We start from the raw sequence: 18225 nt of genomic DNA, 5'->3' as shown, positions 1-18225 counted from the left end.
TGTGCCGCTGTGGTTAAAGGGTACCGAGAATGGCAAAATGACTCTATCCAAAACCGCCGCTGAGGCAACAGTGGTGCACCAAGGATCATATATAACAGGGGTTAACAACGCCTGCTTAGATTTGTACAGCCGAGTAAACGTGGATCCCGCCAAGGTGAACCAAAGAACTACGAACAGCGTTTCCTCAACGACAGTTCCGCGAATGTTGCTGCGTATGGGTCTCCACAGCTGGTGATTGCTGCATGCACCTACGCTGGCGACGAAGGCTGGAATTTGCACTCCAGTACACAACTTGGGCTTCCACTGAATAGCGACAGGTGGCCTGTTCAGACGAATCTCGTTTTCTGGTCCATCAGCATGAAACGTCTGACAGAAAAAGACCCTGGAACAACCGATGGATGGGTCAAGGATGAAGGAGAGCGCGTTATGATGTGGAAATTGTTTTCGTGGCATTCCCTGGGTGATTCTTCAAAGCACAATGGATCACCTCAACAATACTTCTATCAAGGTGCACCAGATCGACCCCTACATTCAGTACGTTTTTCCTCGGCACCATGTCAGCTTCCAGCAGGATAATGCAAACTGACATACAGCTCGCAATATACATTCGTGGTCCCAAGAGCACCAGGATGAGTGATGAGTGTACCTCACTCCACTGGACACCAAGCTCCCCGGATTTACGCACAATCGAGAATCTGTGAAACCACCTCGATCGAGCTGTTCGCGACATGCATCCTCAACCAAGAAACACAGCACGCTGGCCATGGCACCGCGCTCGTCATGGCTCCGAAACATTGACTCTCTTCCTGTACATCGCGGAGCGGTTTACGCTGCAAAGACGGTTATTCAGGCATTTGACAGGTCGTCCATTAATGTGACAGGATAGTGTAAAAGTCAATACCTTGGTCACATAATATTTGACTAAAACTGTTCATCACAGCATGTTGAAACTATCATGCCTACTGTTTTGAACCGTACAGTAAGACGAGAGCTTAATTGTCAATTTTGAAGTTAAACGCCTCAGCCATAGCAACTACCCTTAAATATCAAAGAGTCACACTGGATAGTACGCTCTATTAGAAGTTGTACGTGACAAATACTGCTCCTAAAATGAGGACAAGCGCTAACATCAACTATAAACTGTACGGCACCTCCTACGTGCCCAGCGTACGTTTCGTAAATCAGTAGTTGGGCTCGTCCATTCAGGGCGGAAAACTGCGCCCCTGTACGGATTAAACAGCTTGCACATGAACTACACTGATATGGTACTGAATGACACTATGCCCGCTACCAACGGCACGATAAAAGCCATCCCTATTGCACTGCTTCTCTCCTTGAACCATATACCAGCATTGGAGATAAGGCGTAAAAGTTCCATTTTTAGAGAGTATCATTAGATTAACAGTAATTCTGAATTATCCACATGTAATGTCTTAGCTGCCATTCTAAGACTAACATCAAGAAAAGCAGCACTAGTCGCTACCAAAGATTTGATAAACTTTGACGTTCACAATACCTGGAATTTTCCACCACAACGTTAAAGTTTCACTGTCACACAGGAACCGAATACGCAATGGCCATGGCAGGAAGGCCGACGCCCTCCATAAAAGGGAGTAGGTACCATTTCAAAAATGTGACTTCGGAACCGTGTAGTAGACAAACTGACACGTAGTGGAAGAATGTCCAAATCGAGCCTAGAGGGATCCTTCAGCAATTTCCTTTCAGCAACAGAATAGGTGGTTGAATATACCTATTGCTTGGATTTTAGTTTGTAACGAAGTTTGGCACGTATTAACTACATTAACCTAATTGTTGTGTGAATACTTCTCCATCGCGGTGGCGCCGTATGATATGGAAATAATGAAACTGTTTCGGCTTTGAAGCCATTATACGAACAAAAATTGAGAAAATACGAAGAAAATCCTATCCATGGTGTTATCAGACAAAAAATAGGCATTACACCTACTAATAAAGTGAAAAACTTACCCAGCTCATCGTAATTGCCTTCACGTTTATTACGAAGACTGTGCTTCGAAACCAATAGCAACGTCGCGGTTCGTAAATGGACTGCCTACGACGCTGCCTCGGCTACTGTCGCGTACAGACTACCTGGGCTAGTCCGACTCCTAACGTCACTCATATAGAGTTGTATTTCTGTTATATATTTATACCACTACATTTTCTTAAAATTTATATTTAAATCACATTACCTTCATGTCTCATGCTTTTAAGGTTTTTTACACCGTTTTTATCGTCATTACAACGTCCTAACACTATATGGTATCATGTACAAAGTTGTGGCAGCTGTGTTACGATGTACCTCTTTCCATACAAAGCCCTTCTGATCCAGCTATAAAGATATATCCTTATTGGCAGTTTAAACTGTTTTTATGGTTTTAGGGTTTACACTACGTATTGTATTAAGTTCTTTTATCAACTGTGAAGGGAGCTCTTCTATAGATTTTACGTAAATTAAACATAGTATCCGTTTTTAATTACATAGTTTACACCATGTGTTAGAAATATACATCTTCTACTACACATAATATTTTTATATACATATGGTTTCATTTGTTTGTAACTAGCATTCTACCAGCACCACTAGCGCCTAACATCGTAAACTTTATGCACATCCTGCTCTTGTTCTTTTATGTTCTGACTATACGACTTCGTGTTACTGCTGAATGTAAAGGCAAACTTACCTTCAGCTTGTAGTAGTAGCCACTAAAGCTGTTTTATCTGTATTCTGTTAAACCTAAAACCGATCTGTCACCATTACTCGCTATTGTTTTGCACTGTTATTCATTCTATGCGCGAGGGGGTGGGGAGGCGAGGAGTTTCTTTGTGTTATGACCGATATTTAATTAACTTTTCTTCCGTACGGTTCCTCCCATCTGAGAACATTTACCTTCTTTCTTATAATTTTTAACTGTTCGATTATTCTTTCCTTACCCTTATTGTTGGACATTAGAGGTTGGAGCTTTCTCAATAGTGAAAACTACTCCTGTGAATTCAAACAAGGATTGAACACTTTTAATGATGAAACAAATTTTTATTATATTCACTAAAATAGTTTAGGCTCAGTTTTTACACAAAGAGGCAACACAAAACATCTTGTTATCTACCAGTACTGACTTTAATTGGCATTCTAAACTAAATTTACTTGTGACACACTGTTCGGATGCGGTAGAAAGGAATGGCAGCAAAATAACAAAAACTCTGTCATTCGTCACGTATTATCATCCAGAGCACGCTGTTCATTACTTCTATACTTCAAACGTTTCTTAGTGAGAGGCCAAACAAATGAGACTACCATTTACTTGCACTGTAGCGTCTTATAGTATAGAGATTTACACTTTCTTTCATAAGATGGTCGAAGTTAGTTTATGTTAATTATTTAAATGCTATACTGAAACCTACCTGATATGGCTTAATATCCTTAGTAATACCACACAACCTATCATTTTTTGTAACTCATAGCTGAACTCCAATTTTAAACCAAAAATAATCAGATATACTCAGCATTTGTATTTCTTTCCAACGCTCGCTAAGATAGCGATGAAGCAAGCTACCATAGATTTGGAATAATCTACATCTATATGGCTATAACCGCAACCCCTAAACCAAACCATAATTTGTGGAGAAAAATCGGAAATGCACTAAAATTTATCGTTTTGCAACAAATATCATTCCTGTTCCCACTTATTCTGGCAAGATCACTAAGTTAGTCAGAACACACATGGCCAATCACGTGGTATAAAAACCTATCACAAAGAAAACCTATCTAGAAACACATAAAATGTTCAAAACCACTTCCATTACGCATCAAATTCCTGTTACACATGACACAGTAGGTAACAAGCATTTTAATGAGCACGAACTACAGTGAACCGTGTCTACCGCAGTTGGTGCGAGATGTACAAATCCTCGCTCCACAAAGACATCTACCTCTAAATCCAAATAAAAGTCTTCAAAATTATGCCACATGACTCTGATCTCACGAAAACACATAATATGGCGTTTAATTCAACTTCATCTGAAATAATACCGGCGTTCAATGCTGCCGTAAGTTGAACAACACCTCAGCACAAAGAAACATGCAAAAATATAAAATTTTACCCTGAATCGCTACTTTGACATAGTTTCCTCACGCTTAATACACATTTGTTAAGCCAGCAACTACACTGGTATCCAAAATTAAAGCAACAAACTACTGTTTCCCCGTCCTGTGCCTACTTCACGATATAACCATACAAACTATCGACAGATTTCCGTACGATCGCGTGCTGCGCGGAAGATGGCATTCTGGTCAATCGACAACCACGCCAACGATAACGTCAGGCTACTTAGCAAACGGAATAGCGTTTGCCTGGTTGTCCCCTATCCTCAATTGCTATGTACATAGTGACAGACGGCACTGTATGGCACAGAGAAGATCCCTGCCAGGATTTCTGCGTTGGAGGGCCATGGGAAGAATGGAAGCTGGACAGTCCCAAACTGATGTGGCCCGATGGCTTAATGTTGATAGTTCTGCTGTTTATCGGATGTGACGACAGTTTATAGACATCGAAACTATATCCCGAAGACCAGGCCGATGCACACCACGTGTAACATCAGGAAGAGAGAACATTTATTTGGCTGTAAGGGCACGAGGTACCGCCTTAGTACTGCACGATAACTGGCATCTGACCTCGCAGCATCCTCTGGAAATGTTGTATCGAGACAAATGGCGTACAGAAGGCTTCGACAGAGTGGCCTTTACTGTCGGGGACCTGCTGTATGTGTACCTCTGACGCATCTTCACAGAAAGGGTCTAGAGTGGGGCCGTCAACATGTCACCTCTGGACGGTCGAACAGTGGGCCAATGTTCTTTCCACAGATGAGTCCCGATTTAGTCTGGACAGTAATTATTCGGATTCGCATCTGGAGGCAACGTGGAACTGACTACGGGACCCAACCATTGTCTTTCAGTAACTGAAATATTTTCCCAGATACAGCACTCAATTCTGCACCGGTGTCAATCAACACGTTTAGTTGTAGGCCGTGCATATTAACAGATATTACTATCTGTCTACACTTATCGTCGACAGTTTCTTTATTTTCCCAAAATAAATCCTCATCTATATCCAGGTCATTCTAGAAAAAAACATCCGGCTTTGATCCTAAATCCGGCTTATCTGGCGGCTTTTTCAGCCTCTGTTCACATACAGTTTTAATTTCAACCCGTTTGTCCTGAGGCTTAGTCGGTAGCTTCGCCTCCAATACCGAAAACTTTTCCTGTAACATGTCAACTAGTGAGTGTTGTTTTGCTATCAATTCACTATTTGTCACCTTCGTTGATTCCTCTTTGGTCAGATTAATCTCATCTGCTAATCTACCTGGAGGAATGTGCCCAGTAGTCTCTGCAATTACTTCCTCTGGATTTGTGCAATCCACACTGCTATCGTCCGACCGTATAACGTCACCTCTAACCTCATACACGCTATAATCTACGTGCTTTTCTACCAATCGTGTCCGGCTATCACTAAAATTTTCGTAATCTTTCTCCTTAATACTCTCGAAATGTTTAAACTGGAGTTTTGCGTCGGATGAGTCGGCTACTTCTACCACTATAACTTTCGGTAAGGTCTGCCGATTAGGGCCAGAATTTTCTATCACTTCACAAACACTATCTTCATGCGAGACGCGGCAAATCCTGCCCGCCGTTCCCATAAACAGTTTTCCCGTACAGGCACCTATAATCTCGTAGTTCGTCGTATAAGCGACCGAACTGTCTTAACCTGACCTCATCCCTCTCTGCATCCCCTCGCTCGATGACGGACGTGTTATCCGACATCTGATCTTCTCTCAACAATTGCGAATTATTCTTAAACTCAATCTCCAGTTCCGCTGTGGGTGTTACAGCTGCCACTTTATAATCGATTTCCGGAACACTACTTAAATTGTTCTCACTGACAGTGAATGTATTTTCTACTGCCGTGTCTACAGCTGATCTACTACTTGTGGGCGCACTCCTTTCTCTTAACACTGGCACACTCTCCCGCAGTTCTTTATTCCATACGGAACTTTCATAACGACGACACCTGGGTTTTCTCCAGATATTGGGCCGCCAAAATTTCCCCACACCCGGTCGGCCTCTCACCGGTGCGGCTAATAGTTTCCCTGTCTCGTCCCAGCAGATCACTCCCCGGATGCTGCTGAGGCGGCTTATCATACCCTCTGGCGTTATTACTATTCTGTGAAGCCCGTATCACGTTATCATGATACTGGTTTCCGTCATTCCTGTTATTATTTGCATTGTACCGATTGTCATTACGGTCCGAACCATTATTGTTATTGCTGCCATGGTTGCGGTATGCTTTATTTCCATGATTATCGTTGTTGTGGTTGCTGTGGTACCCGTTGTTGTTACCACGGTCTCTACCACTGTCGCGATTATTGCGCCAGTTGTCCTCGTCCTCAACTCTTTCCAGGAAATCATTGATTGTCTTGTAATTGCTTCCTACGTAGCGTTTTGTATCATCTGGAAGCTTCTTGTAGAGTTTCCAGACTATTACGGATTCCGTGCGGCGATCACGCAAATATTCCAACTTGCGGATCCAGCCCTCGCAAAACTCCTTCATCGAGCCACGTGAATTCGCATCGAAAGGCCTCGATACGACAAATTCGCGCCAGACACTTTGTTGCTTTTGCTCTGACCAGTATTCAGCCAGAAACAAATTTTTAAACTCGTCGAAAGTCAGGTTCGTGATGCTGAGCTTTAAGCCCCAACGCTTGGCATCACCAGCCAACACGTCAATAACCGCATTAATTTTTCTCTCATAAGTCCATGATCTAGGTAAAACTCTTTCACAATTTTTAATGAAATCCGTCGCTAGTATACCGCCTTTTTCCAAGGGGTGGAACCGCTCCTCTTTCGTCAACAATTCCGAATTATATGCACAGATTGGCACATAGCTCTGTTTTTCGTCAAGTTTCTTTTCTAATTCCGAAACTCTCGTAATTACTTGGTAAGTGGTTGTCGCAAGCGTTTCCACTTCCCTCTTTTTCTCTTCGCAGGTATTAGCCTGCTTCCTCACTTTAGTATCTGCTTCGGATACTAAAGCCTTTAAAGTTTCCACCTTCTGTTGATCCTCTTTTTTCACTAATTTGTTCCGTCACCGTATTCTCGATGATCGGAGCAACTGCTTCTCCTACACTTTTCTCGATTCTGCTAATTTCGGAATCAAAACGAGTATTTATGCTCGCAATTTCCGCCTGAACGCCTTTCAGTTCCTGTTTAAGATTACCGATTTCGGTATTAATCACAACAATATCTTCTTTGATTTTATCAACTTTTGTGTTAACAACTCCAACATTGTTGTTAACAACATTAATAGCTTTGTTCTGATTGTCTAGCTTCCTGTCAATTTGCTTGGCAGACTGAGCTTTAATTTCTGCCGATTGAGTTTCTATCTTACTAGACTGAGCCTTGATTTCGTTAATCAAAACATTCAATAAGTCAGTTAAATTCCCGGAAACGAGTGGTTTTACTTCCGTAGCGGGTGCCTCTTTAATTGTCCCCTCCCCCCCCCCCTCGTATTCCGAAACATTTTCTAAAGTTTGGAATTTCATTTCTGCCCTTTGTTGCGTTTCGGCGGTCGCATCGTTCATGCTAGCCGCCTGCCCCTGAACAATGGGTTCTGCGGTGCCCGTTTCGCGCTGTTCGACCGATTGTTCCGTACCCAAGTCTACCAAATTTTGGTAATTGTTGCCTTCACTCATTTTACTAATTTTCAATATAAATGCCAAATCTCACATATAATTAGGATTACTCCCACTACTTATTCTCGCTGACGTAAGGACGTGTTCGTAACCAGTACTTTTTTACGACATTTGCACAATACAAACTTCATGTCCAGAACAACCTTAAATCCGAAGATTGTCCGGTCACCAGGTCGCCACGTGTAACCTCCTCCTCACTTATCGACCTTAATGACAGTGAAAAATTAAACCGCGTGCACCTAATGGAAATTTGGGAAAAGCAATCGTCCCCTAAGTTAATTTTTCGGTAAAGAGGGAGGAAAAGGTTACATCTAAATGAAAGGAAAAATGCAAATGAAATTTGTGGAAATTAATTTTGAGAAAAAGGTAAAATTAATAAAGAAAGTAAATGTGCGGTCGTTACGTTAACGATTAATTGGCGTTAATTAGATCTTTGAGATTTGGGGAAAATTACGGTCGCCAGTCCTATGGACAACTGCTATAATAACTGAAAATGAAAGATTAATGCACTTATAATTAGCACTAAAAGTGCGGCAACTGAAGGTTGACACGTGCTGTGTGAAAACTGAATGTTTGTCAGAAGCAATAAATTTCGCTACACTCTGACTTAATTCAGCAAAAGAATTAATAAAACCGGAAAATTGAAAGTTAATTTAGTGACTGAAATTAATAGTGAACTTCGTTTCTGAATCACTACGAAATTCAATAAAATAAGGTTAGTCTTGGGCTACCTCAACAATCATTTCAAAAGCTACTTGAATCTTAGCAATTTAGAAATAAGAGATTTAACTTTGAACTTGAATTAATTGATTCTGAACAATTAACAATAGTAAAATTTAGTACGTACCAAGCTGAGCTGCAGTCACAGGTAAGCTAAAATATGGTACCAAAACTCGCACTCTTAATTTCTGCTTGTGTAATCTAAATATTGCAGCCAGCTATGAATACTTTAACTGAACTTTGAAATTAAAGCAGTGAAATGGAATGATAGTACTTTAATGCTGGAGTTTGAATTTCAATGACACTAGGGTTCATTCTGGAAAAGGAAGGGACCCTGCTTGGTAATGCAATTGGCACAATGAGCAACAAAGGTTCATGCTAAGTTGCTGTAATTTTGTGAGGCAAACGCAACAATTTTAAAAGCTGAGGTCTGCCGTACAGTTCTAAAACTTTACGTGCTTCCAGTTTTCCTTGTTGGTTGATTGAAGGTTTGAAATCGTCGATCAGGGAGGTGGCGACAGTCACTCATTGTCGGCCATCGCTGTTGCAGAAGCTGGATGTTGGCGCACCTTCTTCTCGACACGGTCACCAGGCGAAATGGGTCTTGATGTGCGCCAGCTAATGCTTCCCGTCCGCAACACCATGTCAGAAACTATCACAGCAAGTCGAGCGCAATTACATGCTGCCAAATCCCGACAGCGCGGCAACTTGAGGGAGCGTCACACAACACACCTGCTCCACCGCCCTGCTCCAACCAGACTCCCTCTGCCCGCGCTCCATGCGACAGAGTTAACACTGCCAAAGATCTTAAACACTTTGGTTCTCCACACGACCTATCGATGTAGTCGTTCGATAGCATAGTTTTCCCTAGGCCAGACCCAGCATAAAAATACAAATAATATTTATAAAACAAACCCATTATACATCGACATAAATGCATTAATAAAAAACATACAAATAGTAAACCAATTACAATATATAAAGATACAGAAATGTCATATCTTCAGGTAACAAAATAAGGAAAAAAAAATTATAGTACAATACATGGAAATAGGAGGATATGCATTTCCGGCGTTACATGACGACTTTATTAGTCGATAAACGACAGCGTAATCTGCAAACAACCGAAGATGGCTGCTCAGATTGTCTTCCAACTCGTTTATATAGGTAAGGAACAGCAAAGAGACTATAACACTACCTTGAGGAACGCCTGAAATTACTTCTGTTTTACTCGATGACTTTCCATCAATTACTACGAACTGTGACCTCTCTGACAGGAAATCGCAAATCCAGTCTCATAACTGAGACGATATTACATAAGCACGCAATTTCACTACGAGCCACTTATGTGGTACAGTCTCAAAAGCTTCTGGAATTCCATGAATACGGAATCGATCTGCAATCCCTTGTCAATAGCACTCAGCATTTCATGTGAATAAAGAGGTAGTTGTGTTTCACAGAAACGATGTTTTCTAATCCAACGTTGACTGTCAGTCAATGGACAGTTTTCTGCGAGGTAATTCATAATGTTTGAACACAATATATGTTCTAAAAACCTCCTGCATATCGACGTTAACGATATGGGATTGTAATTTAGTGGAATTACTCCTACTACCTTTGTCGAATATTGGTGTGACCAGTGCAACTTTCCAGTCTTTGGGTACGGATCTTTCGTCGAGCGAACGGTTTTATATGATTTTTAAGTATGGAGCATGGTCCGAAAGGAACCTAATTTGTATACAGTCTGGACCAGAAGACTTGCTTATATTAAGTGATTTGAGTTGCTTCACTACTCCGAGGATATTTACTTCTGCGTTACACATGTTGGCCGCTGTTCTCGATTTGAATTCTGGAATATTTACTTCGTTTTCTTTTGTGAAGGCATTTCGGAAGGCTGTGTTTAGTAAATCTGCTTTGGCAGCACTGTCTTTCGATAGTATCTCCATTGTTATTGCGCAGAGAAGGCATTCATTGTTTTTTGCCGCTAACACACTTCACATACGACCAGAATCTCTTTGGATTTTCTGCCAGCTTTCGAAACAATGTTTCGTTGTGGATACTGTTATAGGCGTCTCGCATTGAACTCCCCGCTAAATTTCGAGCTTCTGTAAAGGATCACCAATCTTGGGGATTTTGCGTCTGTTTAAATTTGGCATGTTTGATTCGTTGTCTCTGCAACAGTGTTCTAACCCGTTTTGTGTACCAAGGACGATCAGCTCCGTTGTTTGTTAATTTATTTGGAATAAACCTCTCAATTTCACCCGATACTATTTCTTTGAATTTGAGCCACATCTGGTCTACACTTATATTATTAATTGGGAGCCGGCCGGGGTGGCAGTGCAGTTCTAGGCGCTACAGTGTGGAACCGCGCGACCGCTACGGTCACAGGTTCGAATCCTGTCTCGGGCATGGTTGTGTGTGATGTCCTTAGGTTAGTTAGGTTTAAGTAGTTCTACGTTCTAGGAGACTGATGACCTTAGAAGTTAAGTCCCATAGTGCTCAGAGCCATTTGAAGCATTTATTTGGAATGAGTGGAGATTGTCTCTCAGGAAGGCGTCAAGTGAATTTTTATCTGCTTTTTTGAATAGGTATATTTTTCGCTTATTTTTCGAGGATTTGGGAATTACAATATTCAATCTAGCTACGACAACCCTGTGTTCACTAATCCCTATATCGGTTTTGATGCTAGTTATTAACTCAGGATTATTTGTTGCTAAGAAGTCAAGTGTGTTTTCACAACCGTTTACTATTCGCGTGGGCTCATGAACTAATTGCTCGAAATAATTTTCAGAGAATGCGTTTAGCACAATTTCGGGTGATATTTTATGCGTACCTCCGGATTTAAACATGTATTTTCGCCAACATATCGAGCGTAAATTAAAGTCACCACCAACTATTATCGTATGAGTCGGGTACGTGTTTAAAATCAAACTGAAGTTTTCTTTGAACCTTTCAGCAACTGTATCATCAGAACTGGAAGGTCGGTAAAAGGATCCAATTATTATTTTATTCCGATTGCCAACAATGACCTCTGTCCGTACTAACTTACAGGAAGTATCTACTTCAATTTCGCGACAAGTTAAACTACTTCTGACAGCAACAAACACGCCACCGCCAACCGTGTTTAGCCTATCCTTTCGGAACACCGTTAGGTTCTTCGCAGAAATTTCGGCTGAGCTTATCTCCGGCTTTAGCCAGCTTCCAGTGCCTATAACGATTTGAACATCAGTGCTTTCTATTAGCGCTTGGAGTTCTGGTACTTTCCCAATACAGCTACGGCAATTTACAACTGTTATACCAATGGTTCCTGTATTTATGTTCTTCCTGTGTTCAGCCTGCACCCTTTGTGACTGAAGCCCTTCTTGTGTTTTCCCGTGACCCTCTAACCTAAAAAACCGCCCAGTCCACGCGACACAGCCCCTGCTACTCGTATAGCCGCCTCCTGCGTGTAGTGGACACCTGACCTATGCGGCGGAACCCGAAACCCAACCACCCTTTGGCGCAAGTCGAGGAATCTGCAGCCCACACGGTCGCAGAACGTCTGAGCCTCTGATTCAGACCCTCCATTCGGCTCTGTACCAGAAGTACGCAATTGGTCCTGTCGACTATGCAAATGCTCAGCTCTGCTTTCATCTTGCAAGCAACACTGGCAGCCTTTACCACTTCTGTTAGTCGCATGGAAACCAGAGAGAATATCTTCTGTTCCAAATCGACACTCATCATTGGTACAGACGTGAGCATTCCAAATCTGGAATGACTCCACCCGGTATCGGTATGCACACGGAGTGCACATTGGTTTTCTTATCCTCCTTGTCAGCCAAGTCCCTAAGGGACCCCATAACGCCCCTAACGTTGGAGCTCCCAGCTACCAATAATCCCACCCCACATCATTTTGCTATAGTATTGTCTTATCAAAACGACAACCTGTGTGGAGACGACTGGACACACTAGCTACCGGCGACAGAGTGACGAACAGGCCCACCTGAACGCCAACGTATTCCTTGTTCAAAAACCGAGGGCGGAAGATAGCCCTCACTGGCTGATTGACCTAACTCCTTGTAGGCTATCGATACAGCCCGAAGCCTCTGGTAGCCTCTTTGCTCAACATTCCCTTCTAGCCTATAGTCGTAAATCACCACCTTCTACGTGTCTTTGGTTAGTCGCCTGCCAGTTTGCATAAATGCTTTCATTCATTCATACACCTGCCAGGAAGGAGAGGACTGAACGAAGAAGCTACAATGAAAGAAATAAAATAAAACGCTGTTCCCAGACATTTTCTCTTTCTGTTGTCCACCGTGTAATGAAGTATGCTTTGCAGCTTGCCATTATGCTATCAAATTTTTTATCATTCAAAACTGCTTGAAAATATTTCAATGGAGCGTACTTTCAGCATCGCTTCCACTGATTCATTTAATCTCTACATTTTAAGATCACGTTTTTGTTTTGTTAACCGATTAATATGTTTTCGTTTATAGTTCCTCTTTTTTAGATGTCATGATGGCTGTGAAGCCGAAATAGGTAATGAAGTTTTATAACTACGATAATAAATTTTTATATGGCCAAGACACTGACTTTTATAATCTAAGCCAAACATTGTCAATGGCAGTATGTCTAAAGTAAGTCTAGGCAACAACACTATGATTACAACATACGATTTTTCATTTTTGTTTTTGTTGGATAATTAACGGTTGCAAAAAACTGACACGAATTATTTACAGAAGAGTGGAAAAACTGGTAGAAGCTGACTTTGTATAAGATCACTTTGGAATCCAGAAAATTATAGGAGAACGCAAGGAAAAACTGTCCCTACAACTTACCTTAGAAGACAGTTTAAAGAAAGACATCCTTATGTTTACAGTATTTGTAGCGTTAGAGAAAGCTTTTAAAAATGTCGACTGGACTACCGTCATTGAAATTTTTAATGTAGCAGGTAGTGATATGTTACTGACAACTTGTGCAGAAACTAGATTGCAGTTATAAGAATAATGCAATCTAACGTTGTGCAACATGTAAGGCAAACGAAAGAGAAATCTGGAGTGGGAATTACAGTTCAGGAAAGAGAAAAATGAATGATGTTTGCGGATGACACTGCATTTCCGTCAGAGACAGCAAGGCTTGGAAGATCATGCGAATGAAATGGATAATATCTCGAAAAGAGATTACAAGTTAAACATCAACAAAATAAAAACAAAGTTAGTGAAACATGGTCTGATTAAATCAGGTGGTGTAACTAATAGAGCAGTAAACTGATCACTAAAAGTAATAATGAGATTTGCCATTTGTTCAGAAAAATAACATGAAAGCTGAAGTAGAGAGGATGTAAAATACAGACTGGAAAATAGCAAGAAAAGTGTTTCTGGGAAAGCTAAATTCTTAACAGCGGATATAAATTTAAATGTTAGGTAGGTTTTGGTGAAGGAATTTGTATCGCGTGTAGCCTTGTACAGAAGTGCAATGTAGGCGACTAACTGTGGAGACAAGGAGAGGATAGAAGCGTATTAAAAGTGGTGTAATGAAAGAATGCTGAAAATTGAATGTGTAGATAGAATAACTAATGAGTAGGTACTGAATCGATCTAAGGTAAAGTTAATTTGACTAAGAGATCGGTTGATGGGCATCAAGGAGTAGTAATTTTGGTATGGAAGTTTAGGGGATGGGTAAAAATTGCAGAAGTTTGTCGATATTCGAGTACGGTAAGATGATTCAAATAGGTATGGGTGCAAGGAACTATGCATAGATGAAGACGCTAGCACAGAACAGACTCACGTGGACAGTTGCATCAAACCAGTCCTCAAACTGCAGATAAAATCATCATTTCACGTCATCAGCCGTTTGACTACTGTGAAGTCATCCACCACAGTTTCCTCTCTTCTGCCAATATATTTGTCTCGGGGTAGTAGTTGCACCTGAAGTTCGTACTTATTCATTGCATGTATGAAGCGTTCTATGATCTCCGAATCCTTTCCCAGGTCTGGGCAGGCAGAAACATGCGGCTTGGCTTTAAATATGTGGTCACTCTTTGCTTATGCGTGCACAGGTGGCAACACTGCACGCGGACAGAGGGACTGCAGCGAGAATGAGGAGTGACTTTGTTACTAGAAATGGTGGCGTTTCCAATACTAGGAGAGAGTATAACCGTTCGCTTTATTCATTTCCATAATGTGAAACCCTTTGAAATACATCGCCATTGAAGTCAGACGGATGATGATGTCATGAACATGAACGTGCGCTGGTGGCGCGACAGCTCAAATAAGGTCGAAGCTCAGTTGTGACAACGGCTCGACACAATCTCGACCTCACTCCAGCCCGTGTGACGACTCAAAACAATCTCACTCTCACCCCAGTGGAGACCGTTTTCGAGATAAACGATTGAGGGTGGATATTCGCAAGGCGGCGTTGACAGATGATGACAGCATGAGTGTGACATTGTTATCAACTATTGTAACAGTGGATATACTGTGGGTGACGGTTTGAAACCCGAAACAAAACGCCATTCAGCTCAGTGGAAGCAAACAGTCTTGCCACAACCAAAAAGTTTCAGTTATGGTGGTCATGTTTTGGGACAGCGATAGCGTAACAGTGCTGAAAACAGATTACTGAAGAACCGTTCGCCGCTGTCGTGGAATAATGGCGTCTGCATTGAGAAAAGTGTACAACTTCAGTGAGATTACATTGAGAGCTGACATACATTAGCAATTCCTTGCGTGAATGTTCTGCTAAAATGAATATCACAGCTGTTAGAATTTGAACATTCCTCGTTTTGAAATCTCTCTCTTCTCTTACAACGTCTCTCCTCTATCGGTCCTTACTGTATTATGGAAATCGTTGGTCCTTATTTTAACACTTGTCTATAATCTTTACTCTTCTTCTAGTTGCTCATTCACACATTCCTTTCCGTTCTTACCGATCCTACGAAGACACTACTTTTTCTTAACCGTCTTCTCAAAGGTCTGGATCCTTCCAGTCGGCTTGTTCCTAAGTTTGTGATTTACTTCCATACAATGTCCGATCCATACACTTTATTAAGCTCTAATCAGTTAATGTCCTCAGGTAATAACAACGGCAACAAACGCCGCTTGTGCGAACTACACGCTTTTGACCGCGCTAAGAAAGAGAGATTTTTTAAAAAAATACAGAGGACCTCCATGTTCCATGTCGACTTGCGACAGTATGAAAAGAGGAACACATGTGAACCCACACACGCCTCAATTAATTCTTTCTACGAAACTGTGAACTGGGTCTAGGCTTTTGTCATGTAACTGTGTTTTCTGTTTATCATGTATAAAATTAAAATATTAACCATTATAATTTTTAACCAGTATTTCGACTAATATCTACGTGGTCTACTTCCAGTGATTAATTATTAGCACAGGAACGTAGCCTTTCAAGGACTGCATTTCAATATTCAAAGAAGAAATTAATCTAAAAACTGACCTGTGATTAAAAACACGGAAACAGACAATGGCTTTCACATGCATAGTTTGTAGTGACATTTTCTGTTGTTTTCTCAAGTGAGATTATAACAAATATGAGGTTTCGTATAGCATAGACACGCTACGAGAATTAGCCACCGCCATTACTGCACAAAGCAACCTCATATAGTGGAAATGTTAAAATGTAATATTCATTTATGAATAATGTAACCTCCCCACAAAAATATTCGAATGACAATACTTATTAGAAATGGAGCCACAGCTAAGTGTGACCTTCCCACAGAAATTTTAAAAACAATATTTATTAGAAATGGTGCCACAGCTAAGTGTGAACTCCCCACAGAAATTTTAAAAAGACTATATTTATTAGTAATGGAGCCACAGCTAAGTATAAACTCCCACAAGAATATTAATGGCAAAGACAATTAAATGAAAGCTCGCTATCTGACTCAAGTACAAGTTCCCATTAAATAATGAACGCTAATCCCATGATAATGAAACTGTAATGATAACCTAAACTCAATTCAACCGAAAAGTCGGTGTTTGCCCTGTGCGAAACGAGAATAAATTTCTTACCTTAGTGAAACTGCATGTCAAAATTCTGCTCTTATTGTTCTCTGTTGCTTGCATGAAAAGCATTGGAAGTACCTTTTAAAAATCTTTGTTAAAAGGAAATGGAAGGAAATTTGAATGATTGTCTCTAAAATTGCTTTTAAATCAAAATTATTATTGGGGGCGATTTTTGAAAGTTAAATTACAATGAGTGTTCGTTACATTATCTGATGAGCGCAAAGCTGCATGATTATTTATTTAAATAAATTATACCTCGTCCTGAATCTCGACCATTGCGATGCCGGCGCCCGCCGACCGCTCTCCGCTACTGCTAGCAACCGACTCCAAGCACTACTGAGCACTGACTACTGCAGACTGACTGACTGCTCGCTACTGCGAGTCGAGCGCAACTGCTCTGGTCAGAGATTCTACAATGTCTCAGCATCGCTGCCGCACAACATACGTGTTTCATAACCCTCCACTGGGGGGGCAAAAATTTGGCAGCGATGGTGAGTCATTTGGACTTGCCATCGTAACAAATTTTTCTTTTAATTAATTAACATTTACAAAATATTTAGATGTATCACATGAATTAAATGTTGTGCGCATGCACCGATTACAAAACATTACAGACAAGACAAAATATAAGTACAAAACAAATCAGGAAAAATGTATATACAAATTATTTGACAGATAACAAAGTGTACACACACTGAAAAATTCTTTAGCAGTTTCATAACAGGCAAAAAAAATCATGTTGACAAGTGTCATGAGTGCACATGCACTGCAGTGGAGAACATATCAGTAAAAGACGAAATGTATATACAAGAGTAACAAATGACATAAATCATAAAAGGTATACAGAATGAACACAAATCATATCGAAAATTGAGAAGAGTGCACAGGCACTGTAGTTCAGTTGAAAACATATTCACATAAGTGCACATGCACTGAAAAGCTTTTGAACATTTTCATAACAAATAAACGCAAGAGTAGAAAAAATCATCAAATCACAAAAAGTATATACAATATAGATGACAAGAGTGCACACATACTGCACTTCAAAACAAATCGAAAATGTCTTTAGTATTTTGACAACAAATGGCAAAAATCATGTCGACAAGTGACACAAGTGTACTCGCACTAGAGTTCAACAAATCGAGAAAAAAATGTATAGGCCATGAACATAAATGGTGTTAGTAAAAATGATTTTCACTATTAGGATAGGAAAGGAAGGATTGCATCATGGTTGTAGCACTTTAGTTTGCACATAGCTGCACTGAAAGTCCATTTCTTTCCACAGAATCACAATACTAAGTGATACAATCTGCAGTTCCGTTCTCAGAAGTATTTATCAGCGTATCAAGACAGTGAAACGTCGTAGTAGTATTCCATACTATCATTTGGCAGTATACCAGGTACACCAAACAGTGGGACCAGAATAACGTCTTCATCGCTTACGGTGGTGGACAGCATGACGTGTCAACACCACGCTCTCTTGATTAGTGATTACATAAGTAGTTTCTTCGCCTACAGTGGTGGACAGCATGTCGTGTCAACACCACGCTTTTAAGAGGCGGCACACCAACGTAGAATTAGTGCAAAAACCAAATATAGTGCTCCATGATAATGAGGATGGACAAGACAAATGGATGTTACAATAATTTCAGGTAGTTAGGTCAGAAGGTGAAGGACATTAACTAACACACAAGTCTTGATTAGTGATTACATAAGTAGTTTGCGGTATCCATACTCT

This window comes from Schistocerca nitens, chromosome 4, assembly GCF_023898315.1.
Source record: "Schistocerca nitens isolate TAMUIC-IGC-003100 chromosome 4, iqSchNite1.1, whole genome shotgun sequence".
Taxonomy (NCBI): domain Eukaryota; kingdom Metazoa; phylum Arthropoda; class Insecta; order Orthoptera; family Acrididae; genus Schistocerca; species Schistocerca nitens.
The sequence above is the reverse complement of the archived record's forward strand: the minus strand, read 5'-3'. Positions refer to the sequence as shown.